Raw genomic sequence first — 12,843 nt, 5'->3', positions numbered from 1 at the left:
TTTGTGATGTCTGAAGAGTCATGATGCACGCTAAGCAGCTGGAAATCCAGCTTCCCAAAAACCGAAGAGACAGGGAGAGGAGGTAGCTGTGAGTCTTAATGTATGACCTGGAACCCTTGACCTCACTTTTTGAAGAAAGGGGACAGAACATATAAAATCTGAATTCTCTCAGGAAATCCTATCTGGGTGATCAGTGCAGCCTCCAGGGCTGCCAGGACAGTGACCTCATGGTCCAGGAGTTGAGGGGACAGTGACCTCATTGCAGACCTCCTTGGCTCTGCCTTAAGACTGACCCTCCAGGAAGGAAGCCCCATCTTGCATTTCCTGGACTCTAATTTTTTCTAATATTTCTCTAATGTTTGATGTTGATAAGTGGTCTATGTGATCCTGAATTACATGCCCTTTCATCACCATTGAGAAAACATCAACATAATAACATCCTGAGGCTGAGAATCTCAGGACTTGCACACTGCGCACTGCTCCTGAACTTGAATATGAGCGACTTGAACAGACACCAAGCTCCACAAGAAGGGCCTTCTACTCTATATCTGCTTCCTCTCTTGAGCCGACTTGCAACTTTTAACCCTGAAGCCATTTCTTCTTCTCACAAAAAAAAAAAAATCTTCTTATCAATACAAATAAGTTTGTAGTTAAAATCAAACCTCATATGGCCAGAAACATTGTGCAGGTAATAAAAATCCTTGCTGCATAGCATGAGGACCTGAGTTCAAACCTCAGCACCCAAGTAAATAAGCCAGGCATAGCCACATGTGAACCTGTATTTGTGCCTCAGCACTTCAGACAGCACAGACAGGATCTCCTGGAGGCCTAGGCATCCTCTTTCGGCCTTTGTGTACATGTGTGCGTGTGTACGCACACGCACCCACACATATGCACGCACACACAAATACCCAGATATATAATTAACCAACCAAAAAATGAATCCTCACTTAATTACTAGGTACCATACTTATATTTTATAGAAAACGCCTGAAAATATGAATAGACAGGAAGAAAGAAAATGCAACCAGCACCCACATTCCATAACCGAAGATCGTGAGATCATGAGGCTGAGAGTCTCGGTGCTTTTGGAAACTTTGACATTTATATCAAGGAATGATGACAGTGGCACTGTGAGGTAGGATTTGGCCCCCTAATAGCTACTAACGAGGGGCCACCATAATCAGTGTTTCTTTCCATGTGTTGTGCATTCAGAGATGACCTGTCAGTCCGTGACTGCCCAGCCTCGCTCAGGGAAACTGGAGCCTTTGGTACTGTGCTCAATGTCCTGGCCCAGCCCTGCCTGCTCCACGGGTCTCTGGCATGTCAGAGAGAAGAGGTGCAGTCCTGCATGTCTGTCAAGAGGGATGAAGGTATGGTCACCTGAGCTGTGCTGTGAAGGTTGTTGGAGACTTGTCTTGGGGTCTAGTTACACAGTAAGCATATCATTTTTCCATTCGAGTATGTTTGAGTCGCTGCTCACAATTGATGTGGGGCCCTGGTATGGAGACTGTGCCAGGGCAAACATTCTCTTAAGCTAACTCTTGCTGTTGGCCTTTGGTCAGTCCCTCTAAGTAGGAAAACTACAGCAGCATACATCCAGACACAGTGTCCCCATAGAAGGGGAAAGCAGCCCTAGGGCAGGTTAGGAAGAGCCAGGACAGAGAAAGTCCACAAGCCGTGACTCTTACATCAGCCCTTTGCCCGGAGCTGCTTCCCCAGAGAAAGGCAGCAGTAAACTCAGCTTGCTTTCTTTGTCCTGATTGAATTAGAAGAAAATCAAGGAAGCCTGCGTGCTTCTAAGTCAGGAAAACGCAAGAGGCTTTTAAAAGCCTGAAAGCTTGGGACATCAACTTTCCCAGTGGAACTGAGCCAAGCTGGGACAGATGTGTCAGGGAGCTTTGGCTCTCTCACAAGATGAGTTCAGGAAGTGACAGGAGGGTGGGAGAGGAAAGGAAGAAGACGATATAGTCAGTATTGCTGCTTGAGACCCTAGGCTGAGAAACCACAGGTAGGTGGAGGCCAAGTCTGTGAAAACTAAGGCAAAAACAGCAAAATCAAGCAGTTCTCTGCCCAGGAGTAGGAGGGAGGGGCACTTAGTGGAAAGTCAAGGTTGCCTAGGGGAGGCACAAATAACCACAGGCTGGAAAAATACAGTGAGGGGGAAAATGTGGGCTAGGCAGATTCCTCAGCAAAGCTCTGGGCTGTTTGCTTTGGCATCCTATCAATTACATTACTGTGGCCTGTTTGAATTTGGTCATCTCATGCTTTAAATAAATGCGCTCTGTATTTTTACAATCCTGGAGTGAAGAGAACCTTCTAAGTTTAACAGGAGGCCAAGGGAGGAACTGTGTGAGAAAGATTGAGAAGTTCAAACTTCGATCTGGCAAAATCAGGTCTCATGAAAAAGAATTAAAAGCCAAATGAGGATTGTGGGAAAATATTTGTAATATACACAAAGAGCAAAGTCAAGATCCATACTAGTTAAAAATGTACTCGTAAAATAAGATAGAAAGAACAAGGGCAGGCAGGGCACAGGGTTAAATGGTAACAAAAGGTAACAAGAAGCCATTTACAGAAGCAAATTACAAAGGATTGACACATAAAATGACCAAAGTTTACAACTGTGATTATAAATCAAATTAGCATATCTATATTGTTAATTGGCAAACTATAAGCTTTTGATGGAATATAATGTTTATAAATAGATTCTCTCTGTCTCTGTCTCTCTCTCTCTCTCTCTCTCTCTCACACACACACACACACACACACACACACACACACATGCACGCGCACGCATGATCAGGGAAGGTTTTCGCTGTGTAACCTAGCCTGGCCTCAAACTCACAATCACCCTGCTTTAGTCACTAAATACAGGAATTCTAGGTGTGTGTTACTACAACTGGTTTGAGAAGCAAATCTGTATTTTGTTATTGTGTCTACACTATGGGAAAGTAATTGTCATGGCATTTTTGAAAGACAATTCAGAACATTATTTTTTTCATATTCTCAATAAAGACACCGTACACTCCAGAAACCCCATGGATAGGATTCTGTTTTTTAATTTTCTTTCTTTTAGTGTACTCATTTATTTTTTGTTATTTAAAGCTTACTTGTTTCTTAAATGCTTTTATGTTCCTTATGGCCATGGATACATACCAAGCAAGACTATAAAACTAGGGGCACAGAATAATACATTTAAGAAAAAAAGGAGAAAGAGTCGTGGAGAAGATTTATACTGAGAAATGCAAACACTGAAAAGATTAAAGTTGAAAGTTTAGGATTGTGTCTGCCTGTTAGCCAAGGGAGAGGATGCAAGAGTTCACGTCAACCACGAAGGATCTAATAGAGTTGGTTGCAAAGCTCTCCATACACTCGGAACTGCATGTGTGCAGGTTTCCTAAGCCTTATCCTAGCTGCAATTACCCAGTGGAATGGCGAACCTCTGCCTTTTGTGCCGAGCTGAGCAGCTGTGAGACAACCTGTTAGGGTGCTTCACAAATAAGGGCTGGTACTTCCTTCATGTATCTGTCAAAGCCAAAGGGTTTTCTTGCAGAGCCCAACTCACGGATGCTGCTTCTGTCTGCCTAAGGCCTACGATAGGAAGTGAGACCTCTGGAAGGGCAGACATATGCCCCTGCCCTCCCCCTCTTTGCTCATTGCTTGTATACTGAGAGGTGATTCCTGGAAACCAAAGGATTTGGAAACAAACAAAATTCTGTGTTATAAAAAGCAGTGACTCTCGCAGGAGGAAGATGCATGTGTGCCTGCGTGTTTTTCTTTACTGTGGAGACAAATGGATAAATAAGTCATTTAAGAAGTCGAGGAATAGCATGAACTCCCCAAAAGAAGATCTAGGTTAATATAGGTCTGGAAAATGGAAAAATACGTAAAAACCATATTTATATGTGCAGACACATGTACAAACCTATACAGACACAAAATATATAGACATATATTTATAATATATATGCATTTGTAATGCATTTCTATACATAATGCATTTTAAAATTTATTTTTATGAAAATGAAGCCTCATTTGCTGATAGTTATACTTGCATATACATTGAAAAAGTGATGTATAAAAAAACAAGTTACACTTGCATATATATTGAAAAAGTGATGTATAAAAAAAACACATGGACACACCAGCATGAGAAATTTGGCTAACTGTACAGGAATAAAACTCTTGACATATAAGAAACTGTTTTTATCTTTTATCTTTCTGTACCTGAGTTAATTCTAGCACATTTTACTTTTACATTTAAAAGTCATGTGGAAAAAAATGTACGTGGGTAGATGTACACATATGTTCCCTTTACTCTTGTTGTAAGTAGAAAACAATTGCAGCATATGAATGTTGATTGTACAGAAGAAAAGTGCTTCTTGCTCTTTCAAGATGACTGGCTGTTGGTGGTTGGATAATTCTAGAAACAGCTCTGCCCTAAGAGCATAAGCATTTGGACACACCTCCCCCAGAGGTTTCACCCCTAAGTATTCCAGCAGAACCTATGAGAAGAGCATTTACTGCTCTGTCACCTCACTGTTTATAAATCCCTGTCCTCCAAAACAGCTTTCTCAAAACTCTGAAAAGGACTTTGTGAGGGATGCATTTCTCTCACACCTCTGATTGGACAGAAGTAAAATGGAATGCTCTTTTTTCTCTTCTCCAAAGCAGAGATCTCACAGGATTTCTCTAGCAAACTGCGAGCAAATGGCACAGAGGAAGAGTGGAGCCGCCTTTCTCTTGAATGATTGTAGAGGCTTGGAGATCCAAGAGGGTGCTCCTGGAGCACAGTGAAGGGTTTTCACAGAGTCAGAGAGGAGCAGTGACCAGTACAAGAGTGGAGAACCCTCTGCTCTCATAGGCGTCAAGTCAATGGTGGCAGAGGTTCTTAGAGTTCCCATTAGCCGGGAATGGCTTAAAGAAGGAAGGCAGAAAGCTGACTCTTTCATGGATTAATTCTTTTCCAACTGAAGAGAAAACACATTTGAACAGGAAGGGAGAAAATAGCACTTCAAAGATACAGTCATTCTAATAAACTGTGCATGCCTTGTGTTTTTTAAAATTGATTACCTTTCCATAAGTGTCTTTCAGCCATTTTAGATTCTTCTGTTGAAAGTTCTATGTTTAGTATGGAGTTCCATGAACTCCATTTTTTAATTAGATTGTTTATTCTTTTGATGACCAATTTCTTGAGTTCTTTATATATTTTGGAGATCAGACCTCTGTCTGATGTAGGGTTGGTGAAGATATTTTTCCATTCGATAAGTTGCCACTTCGTTTTGTTGACCATGTCCTTTGCTTTATAGAAGCTTTTCAGTTTCAGGAGGTTGAAGACGTAAGTTACAAACAATGCCACACCAGTTTGGAATTATGATTAATAGGGTGGTATTTATTTAAAGGGGAAAAAACTTACAGATAACCGTCCCAGACAACAGCCCTCTGTGCAATCAGGAAGAAGTCTAGTCGCTGGAACTGGAGCAGGAAGCAAAGAGAGGGAGAAGGGAAGTAGCCACTTTTTTAAAGGGAGAGAGACCACACACCAATGGGCTGGTATCTCAGCGGCTATTGGCTGGAGGAGCGGAAGGACCTCCCGCAACACCTCCCCCTTTTGTTTAAGTAAGAGAGTTCTAAACCTACTACGAAATTATATACAATAAGTACAAATATCCTATTCTAACTAGTTTAGGTCATGTATAATAAATAACCTGGCCAAGTCATGAGAAAAAAGTAACTATATTTATATAGTCTTCAACCCCATCAAAGACCTGAGAAGGGAAATAATGTTATCTGGGTAATTAGGAAGTTCAGTAAAACAACTTCCAAAACATGCAACAAATCACAGAGACAACTAGCTACCTGGGCAATCACCCAAAGTCACGTTTGCAGCGTTGAAGCAACCAACTTTGGCTAAGGCCTAACATAACTGACATACCATTTTCTAAGGCAAGCAACTTTTCAAAACTATCTTACCCTGTCTTTGCAGGATATGACAGTCCTGTTTTATCGATTGATGCACACTCTGTATCTCTGTCAGTGGTTGAGGTATGGGCATTTCTTTGTCCAAAGGCCAGTTCTGCCAAAAAGAAAGGCTCCAGGTGGAGTGTCTTTGGTGTTCAACATTCTCTAGGGAATAGAGCGGTGTTGCCAGGAGCAATTGTGTCTCACTACCACAATGAGTTAGATTAAAGGCCATTTTCTACAGCTCTTTGAAGAGGTTGACGATTATCTATCTATACTGAGTATAATCTCTATATATCTAAAGAACCTGATTAGTCTAATTATAAATGACAAACTTAGATGACTATTAATTTATATAATTCTAATTCTCAATATCTATCTAACTTAAAGACTAAGACAACAAAGACTGCGAAATAAATGAGGACAATGACCTCCAAATAAAAACAATGTACAAATATACATTGCAGTATGGTAAATATATATTAATACACAAACAATATATACGTATCTTAATCAGAGGTAGAAATGTACACTGCAATATGGTAAATATATGCAATATATATATATATCAATACAATATATGTCAATACATAAAAAATGTTTTATACAGAGGTAGAAACATGCATGCATACAATAGTCAATATAATTTAACTTTGTATCAATATACAAAAATCGATACCAATATATTTGTCTAAAAAGAGTAACTCACAATTACAAATCTATTATCCCATCATCCCTCTTTTTTTTTCAAAATGATCCCTGAGCTTATAAAATTTCTCCCCCAACCCTCAACCGTATACTAATTATAATCAACCCCTAAATGATGTCCCTAAACCCAAGGGCAAACTTTACTGGGAGAGGGGACTCCATCCTCTAGAATTACTTCCAGCTGTCATGGGGGTGATGTTCTTCCTGGGGGATCCTGTGAAAGTAAAATGATGGTTAAATTTCACGATCAATGTCTTTTAAAATTGCAAATAGTCTATGAGTATTTTGTGCAGGTCTGCCCAAAATATTGTATAAGATGTGCACCATTTCAGCTAACCAAATTGGGATCGTCTTGTGCAGCTGGTACCCAAAACAGGTCTTGTAGTAGCGCTATCAGTATCATGACGTCATATCAACCAGGTGGAGTTGTTGTTATGGGGCCCCATCTTCTTCCTGGAAACTTCAAATGTCACTTCAGGAAAAACTCATTGTTCATTGTGAAAAACTTAAACATTAATCATATAGACATATATAGACATATACAGACATATATACATATATATATATATTCACTGAAAGGCATGATAGATATATTCTATGAAAAGCATGATAGATATGAAGAAAAGCAAAGATGTTTTCTAAACTCATATTTCTTTCTGTCCCATATCATGGCTCTTGACATGAGACAGAAACTCCAGAAACTCTGAGTTTTTCTCTTACTAACAGGCTTGGAATTGGAGAGGGACTGAGCCAGAGTCCAACTTCAAAACCAGCTCTTTAAATTTAGAAATATGGTTAAATATATTTTACTTACACAACCTGTTCAGTTTTCTTGATATTTCCTATTGGGCAGGTATTTTTCCATCTGTCAGTATCCAAACATCCAGGGTCCCTTGAATTTTTCCAAGATGAGTGTTTTCCTATGGAGATAAGAACAGAACCCTGACCCCATTCTATATGTTTTTCTTACCACCTGTATGAATATCATCATTGTGGATGAGTTGTCATTTCTCCTTTCCAAGAGGTTTCTCCTCTTCAAATTGAAACTTTATTAATTTTGATGGTATCCACAATTTTTCTTCTCCTGTGGAAATAAGAGCAAAACCCCTTCCCCAACATAGCACATCTCCTGGCTTCCATTGAGAGGTCAGCACATCTTTGAAATAAATCAGTTGATTTAGTTCAGCAGACTTTTCCATTATCCAATGTCTTTCTGCTGCTGTCGTTCCTTTCTCATTAGCGTAAAGAAAATTCAAGGTTAATAAAGCATTATGTAATCTATTTCTGGGGGTATTTTCGGTCCCTTTTTGTTTGTTCAGCATATCCTTTAGAGTACAATTTGATCTTTCTATAACTGCCTGACCTGTAGGATTATTTGGTATATCTGTAATGTGTTTTATATTATAATAATCAAAAAAGCGTTTCATTTTCTTAGATACATATGCTGGACCATTATCTGTCTTTATTTGTGCAGGTATACCCATGATGGCCATAACTTCCAATAAATGTGTGAATACTGAATTAGCCTTTTCTGAGCTCAGGGCAGTAGCCCATTGAAAACCTGAATACATGTCTATGGTGTGGTGTAAATATTTTAATTTACTAAATTCCATAAAGTGGAACACATCCATCTGCCAGAGTTCATTTCTCTTAGTACCCTTTGGGTTACTCCCTGCAGGCAACGGTGTTTGATTATAGAAAGAACAAGTAGGACATCTCTTTATAATGTCCTTAGCTTGTTGCCAAGTAATGGAAAATTCTTTCTTTAGGCCTTTACTATTGACATGATGCTTCTTATGAAATTCTGAGGCCTGCAACACGCTTCCAATTAATAATTGATCAATCTCAGAGGACCAGGCAGACCTGTATGGGACTGGATGTGTGTTATGTACATCAGACAAAGCCTATTCCTGATTATGTCTTGTACCTGGATAAACAATGAAGTCAACTCTGTGTCATCTGGTATAAATTCAACGGTTTCAATATGCAAGATAACTCTTTCTGCATATTGTGAATCTGTAACTATATTAAGAGGTTCTTTAAAATCCCTTAGCACCATAAGAATGGCATATAATTCTCCCTTCTGGACAGAATTATTAGGGCTTTGTTCCACCTTACTCAATTCATCTGACTTGTAACCTGCTTTCCCTGATTTTCTTGCATCAGTATAGAATGTACAAGCTCCAGTTATTGGAGCATCACATATAATTCTAGGAAGAATCCAAGAAGTTCTCTTTATGAGGTTAAGTCTACCACTTTTGGGACTATTAATTTCTCCCAAAAAATTAACACAAGCTCTTTGCCACAGTTCATTGTCTTCCCATAACTTTTTTATTTCTTCAGTAGTAAAAGGCACTATAATTTCTCCTGGGTCGATACCTGCTAGTTGACGAAGTCTCAGCTTACCTTTTATAATTAATTCAGAGACTTTTTCCACATAAGTTTTTAATTTTTTACTTGGTTTATTAAGTATAAATATCCACTCTAAAATAATATCTTCCCTCTGCATTAGAATCCCTGTAGGAGAAATTCTGGAAGGCAATATGACTAGGATGCAGCTAAGATTTGGGTTCACCCTATCCACATGTGCCTCCTGTAATTTTTCCTCAATCATTGTCAGTTCCTTTTCTGCTTCAGCTGTCAGTTTTCTTGGACTATTCAAATCTTTATCACCATCTAAGGTTTTGTTTAAATGAACTATTAGATCAGGTGTTATCCCAACAGCTGGTCGTAGACTGGAAATGTCTCCTAACAATCTTTGGAAGTCATTAAGAGTCTTTAACCGGTCTCTCCTAATTTGTGCCTTTTGCGTTTTAATTTTCTATAACCCTATTCTGTAACCTAGGTAATTAATAGAATTTCCTCTTTGAATCTTTTCAGGAGCAATTTGTAATCCCCACCTACGCAAGACTTTCTTTACTTCTTCAAACATCCTTTCTAAAGTATCTTTATTTGAATCAGATAACAAGATATCATCCATGTAATGATAAATTATGGACTTGGGGAATTGTTTATGAATTATTTCCAATGGCTTACTTACAAAATATTGGCATAATGTAGGACTATTGAGCATACCCTGTGGGAGGACAGTCCATTGATATCTCCTATTAGGCTGAAAATTATTATAAGTAGGCACTGTGAAGGCAAATTTTTCTCTATCCTTTTCTTGTAATGGTATAGTAAAAACAATCTTTCAAATCAATAACTATAAGAGGCCATCCTTTTGGTAATAGAGAAGGCAAAGTAATTCCAGATTGTAGTGGGCCCATAGGTTGAATTACCTTGTTGACAGCTCTTAAATCTGTCACCATTCTCCATTTACCAGATTTCTTTTTAACAACAAATGCAGGCGAATTCCAAGGGCTGGTTGATTCTTCAATATGGTGAGCATCTAGTTGCTCTTGCACCAGCTGTTCCAATGCCTGTAGTTTATCTTCAGTTAGAGGCCACTGTTTGATCCATATTGGCTTCTCAGTTAGCCATTTTAAAGGTAGGGCTGTTGGTACCTTTAAAGGTTTGGTATTTGCTGTATGTTCTTGTACAGCCTGAATGACTGGTGACCTTTTTCCATAATACCTCATCATATCCTTCCCAGAATTATGAGTTCCTGGAACTACAGAAATGTTAATCTGGGTATTCCATTGCTGTAGCAGGTCACGGCCCCATAAATTTATTGCTATATTAGCTATATATGGCCTTAGTCTTCCTATTTGCCCTTCGGGCCCTATGCATTCAACCCATCTCGTGCTTTGTTTTACACGAGATAGGGTTCCAATTCCCAGGAACTGAACATCTACCTCTTGAAGAGGCCAATTCGGATACCAAGATTCTGGAGTGATGATACTTACATCCGTACCTGTGTCTAATAAGCCTTCAATAAAAGTGCCATTTATACAGACTCTTAGCTTTGGTCTTTGATCATTAATAGAAGTCTGCCAAAATATATATTTACTCTATCCTACTGGGTTTTTTTTTGACTCATCCTCCATGCATAATTCATCATTTAGACCAGTATTACTTTTTACAGCAGAAATTGGAGTTTTAATTTTCTTGGTGAGGCACATTCTCCACTGTGACTGGGAATGACTGGGCCACTATTGGCTTGGGGGCCTGCTAGAGTCCCCTCAAGGAGTTTCCCGATGATATCAGGTTGCCCCATCTGTCTATTGTTGACTGCATTCGTTGGACCAATGCCGGCCTTTACCTCATCTCCTACATATACCTGAAGGCCGAGGTCTCCTATTTTTGCCATTCCCAGAAGAGATATTATTCCTAGAAATTCTTTGCCTGCAATCCCTTTGCAAATGTCCTAATTTACCACAATTAAAACACCTGGCATTTTGATGTCTCCTCATTGCTTTGGAAATCGCTTCTCCTACCCAAGATTTATCATTATAGCTAAACATCTCAACATTCATCGTATGCTGAATCCATTCATCCATAGGTGCTGATCTAGACTTTAAAGGCCCAATTATCTTTTTGCATTCTATGTTTGCATTCTCAAAAGCTAGAGATTCAAGAAGGATTCATCTAGCTTCTGGAGCCTTAATTAATCTTTGCAAAAAGTCAATAAAGGGTTCTCTCTGTCCCTGCCTAATCCTGGTATATGATTCAACCCTTTTTGCTGGATCTTGTATCTTATTCCAAGCATTTAAAGCTGCTTGGTGACATAGGCATAGTACTTCTTCGTCATAAAGTGCTTGGACCTGTGGATCAGCATATTCTCCTCCACCAAGAATTTGATCTTGGGAAACCTCCACACATTTTGCTCTTCCTTGCTGTTCCATATGTTTCGATTCTTCTCTGAAATAGATTCCAAACATCAAGGAAGGTCCATTATCTAAACCTCAGACACTAACTAATGGAAATCATGGGGGGTAGCTCTAGCATTAGAAGCCCAAGTCCTTATCATTTCCTTAACATATGCAGAGTGCAAGCCAAAATTAACAACAGCTTGCTTAATTTCTTTCAGATCATTCATTGCTATTGGCGTCCATCTAGCTTCTTTGACTCCCTTTGAGCCTTTAGAAGTTGACGCTTTGTCAGAATTAAGTATAGGGTATGTCGCTACAACACTGGGTAAGCCAGTTCTAATAGCTGGTGGAGGCATTGTATCCTGTCCTTGTGCCTCCCTACTCTGTTCACCAGCTCCAATAATTTCTCCAATCTTTTCAAATCTTTTTATCATTGTCTCTCTTAAATCCTGAATCTCCTGACCTGTATATGTTTCCAGTGATTTCACTGAGGTATCAATTTTTTGGTCCCCATTCTGCACCTGTGATTCCAAAGCTTTATTTTTTTCCTTCAAAGATAACATGTCCTCCTTAAACTTTTCTTGTATATCATGTAGATTCCCATCTCGGAGGTACATTCTGTCTGTTACCTTATCAAAACATTGTGATAAAGTCTGAACGTCAAATTCAACAACCTGAACCCTTTCGGGTAACTTTCTAGCACCCTTGGATATGGAGACAATTTTGTCTGTCATAGTATCCACCTGTTCAGATAACCTCTGATTTTCAATAATTTTAATTCTGTCAATTAGTTGTTCATTATTAGTTCGTAAAGATTCTATCGTTCTGCCATATTCTTCTGTTCATTATTAGTTCTATCATTCTTAGGAGTGTCATATTCTTCCTTAATGATAGAATATGGAAAAGAAAACTGAAACCTAGTAACAAGCAAATTAAGGTATCCCCATAATCATATAAACCTTGTATGACATAATCCATTGTATTAGTAAATACAAATTTACTAATCCACTGTATTAATAAAAACAAAGCAGTAACATTTGCGTTAGAAATGAAAACTGCCATATTACATATTATCCAGCAGGTGGTACTGTTGCTGAGTCACGATGAAAACAGGGTCCTGTTTCAGTGTCTGCCTTAGTAGATGTTAAAAATTGGAAAATGCGACTTCCTGGTCATCCTGCAGGGGCTATACTGCCCGATACCTCCTCTCTCTTCCTATCCCACCCAGCTTCCATCCAGAACCCCCTCGTCTGCCTCCCTCCCCTCTTTGGCCACATAACATCTCCCAGCTCACCCTGTCCGGGCTCCGGGACCGAATCCAAATTGGGAGGGGAACCGGGAGGGCGGTAGTTCCTTTGTCTCAATAGCCTGCCTGCAGCAAGCAAGGTAGGCCCTTTGTTTATGAGCTACCCAAGCA

The sequence above is a fragment of the Microtus oregoni genome, unplaced genomic scaffold (assembly GCF_018167655.1).
Source record: "Microtus oregoni isolate MIOR12 unplaced genomic scaffold, Mior012 000161F_ref0000079, whole genome shotgun sequence".
Taxonomy (NCBI): domain Eukaryota; kingdom Metazoa; phylum Chordata; class Mammalia; order Rodentia; family Cricetidae; genus Microtus; species Microtus oregoni.
This window is presented reverse-complemented; position numbering follows the sequence as displayed.